Here is a 3167-nt window from a genome sequence, read left to right as displayed (position 1 = left end):
AAATAAAATTGTATGGGTACAAGAAGGAAGAAAATGTTCCAAAGTTGGTTGGTTTTGGTGATGATTGCACACTATTCTTATGTGATTTAACTATTGGATTGGATGATGTGTTAATTATAGCACGATAAAACTCATTTTTTAAATGGGATGGAAACAGTACTTTCCTGGGAACTACAACATTTTTACCTGGGCAGGACATCATTTTACTATATTTCCAAATTATTTGAAATATATAAAAATGTCTGTCCTTATTGGGCATCTACTCAAGTACTCCCTCAACACAAGAACACTTTCTTCTAAGAATCTGGCACTCTGAGATGCTCACCTTTCCTACACGATCACTGAAGACAAAGTGGGTGCATAATCAAATGTGGTGAAGAAAGCTGATGGTGGCTGGCTACCAAAAGATATAGCATCTGAGGTCTTAACGGTTTGAAGACAAATAAGCAGTCATCTAGCTGAGAAACAACAAAGCCCAGATGGAAGCACACCAGCCTGTGTGATCACGAGGTGTTGATTGGATCAGGTATCAGGCATCAAAGACCCAGAGCAAAAACTCATAATGTGAATGAAGGGGTACGCGTGTGGAGTGAAAGACCAAAGGCAATCTGTAATCAACTGGACATCCCCTTTCAGAAGAGTTGTGGGAAGAAGATGGGCCAGTCAGGGTGTAGTATTGCACCAGTGAAACATACAGCTTTCTTATGGTTCTTTAATGCTTCCCTCCCTGCCACCCACTATCAAGACCATAATTCTACCTTACAAATCTGGTTAAACCAGAACATGTACATGGGTATGGATAAGAGCTGGAAACACAGGGAATATAGGACAGACAAACTCCTCAGGACCAATATTGAGAGTAGCCAAGAGAGTAAGGAGAATGTGGTGGGGCGGTGGGGGAAATAGATCACAATGACCTATTATAAACCCCTCCCAGGGGGATGAACAACAGACAAGGGGGTAAAGGGAGACACTGGACAGTGCAAGACATGAAAAAATAATAATAATTTATAAATTATCAAGAGTTCATGATGGAGGCAGGGAGGGGGGAAATGAGGAGCTGATACTAAGGGCTGAAGTAGAAAGAAAATTCTTTGAAAATGATGATGGCAACAAATGTACAAATGTACTTGACACAATGGATTGGATGTATGGATTGTGATAAGAGTTTTACAAGCCCCCAATAAAATGATTTTTTTAAAAAGGTCTGTTCTAAAGATCTATGAATTCATTGGACTAATTGCTAAGTGCACAGAAAGTGGGATGGGCGATGTTGCAATGTTGGAATTGCAGCCAAGCAGATGAAACAAGATGTGTATGAATTGCTGAATGGAAAATAGAACTGCTCTATAAAGCCTCACCCAATTTACAAGAAAAAGGTAAGAAAGACAAAGAAACAGAACCTCTGGGCAATGATTATAACGCAGGAAAGAAATGTCAACTGATGTGCATCTGGGAGTAAAGCTCAGGATACAACACTGCTTTCAGTTCTCATTTGTAAGTTCTCTTTCCCTGGGGCATCGCGTGGTAGAGAGATTTAGTGGACGACTTAAAAGGCAGAAATTCTCTTGATTCTCACTTACTTACCCATCAGTTCAATAAAAACAATAACGATTCTGACACGCGATGACTCGCATTGAACCATGCTCCAAAGGCTGCTTTGTTGTTGTTTTGTTTTGTTTTCTGAAACAGATCATCAGCATTATCTCCAGAGGGGCATCTGACTGGACCTGAAACCCCAAACTCTCTGTTAGCAATCAAGGGAGTTAACTGCACCTCCCAGGGATTTCTTGCTATCAGAAATAACTGTAAATTATCTGCAAAACAATGTTTTTAAGAATCCATTATTTGACAATGAAAATGAGTTTTACAAAGAAACCGTTCTTTATTCATCGCCCTCCTCCTCCTCGTCGTCATCTTCCTCATCTTCTTCATCTTCCCCTTCCACCTTTTTCCGAGGAACTTGACAGGACCCTGCGCACCACCGAACTTGGCCTTAGACTTACAGTCAGCAACATCCTTTTCATGCTTCTCCTGCAGCGTTGCCGCCTTGGGGGTGGAAGGCTGCTTCTCACGGTCCCTCAAGTGATTCCACATCTCACCCAGCTCTTTGGCCACGTCACCAATGGAGATGCCAGGGGCTGTCCATTTGACCTTGGGGCGGAATTCAGAAGAGGAAGAATCATGACGGTGACGTTTGGGAGCATTGGGGTCCTTCTTCTTGCCGCCCCTAGCTGGTCCATAATCTTTCATTTCGCGCACATAGCGGCCTTCGTCCACCTTTGCCATCTCATCAAATTTGGATTTCTCCTTCCCAGACATGGTCTTCCACCATTCAGAACACTTGGAAATTTCGGCAAAATTGACAGGGGCTCGCGGGTTTCTCTTCTTATGTTCCTCTCTGCACGTCTGCACAAACAAAGCATAAGCAGACATCTTGCCCTTTGGTTTTTTGGGGCCACCTTTCGCCATCCCGACTGTATTGTTCAGGCTCTGGGCAGTGCGGGGCCGAAAATGAGTATTTAAAATGTGCAAGAATAATGGGTTTCTTTGGGGAGAACATCTACATTAGAAAATTGAAATAACGGACTTGGCATTTCCAAAAGCCTAGCTTGAGGCTGATTTATCAAAAACGGTGAGGGTGGATTTTACTGAAGAAGCCCGTATTGTAATGCAGTCTTTGAATGAATAGCAAATAATCCCAAGGAATCTTGAAAATTATTCCAGAAGAGAACATTTTCTAACAAGAAGCAAGAAATTGAGAGAGGAAGGGCAAACAGGAAATAGATTGATTTCCCACAATCACCAAATCAGAGAAGGAGAGAAAACAGGTAAATAACACACTTTTAAGACTCCATTGTCAGAATTAAGGTAAGAATTATTATTTTTATTAGCTTTAAATTTCAGGAAAAATCAATTATATTTTCAGTTACAACCACTTTCATCCCTGACTCTCATTATTTAACATGGGTCTATATTACACAGTTATTAGTCTAGACAGTCAATGTGTGGTTATTTTCCCCATGCACATATATACTCGTGTCTAAAGATCTAGATAAGAAGGAATTAGCTCCAGATCAAAGATCATTATTATTCATAACCAAGCACACTGGATTAGGAATTAAGAGGTCATGTTTCAGTCTGAGTTCTATCTATCATTAATAACT

At 41.0% G+C, this 3167-nt stretch overlaps 1 pseudogene; it reads right to left on the bottom strand.

The window, feature by feature from the left end:
- Positions 1–1885: 1885 nt before the first annotated feature.
- Positions 1886–2472, bottom strand: LOC142451095 (high mobility group protein B3 pseudogene; annotated as a pseudogene).
- Between the last annotated feature and the right edge of the window lie 695 nt (positions 2473–3167).

This window comes from Tenrec ecaudatus, chromosome 6, assembly GCF_050624435.1.
Source record: "Tenrec ecaudatus isolate mTenEca1 chromosome 6, mTenEca1.hap1, whole genome shotgun sequence".
NCBI classification, from domain to species: domain Eukaryota; kingdom Metazoa; phylum Chordata; class Mammalia; order Afrosoricida; family Tenrecidae; genus Tenrec; species Tenrec ecaudatus.
This window is presented reverse-complemented; position numbering and strand designations above follow the sequence as displayed.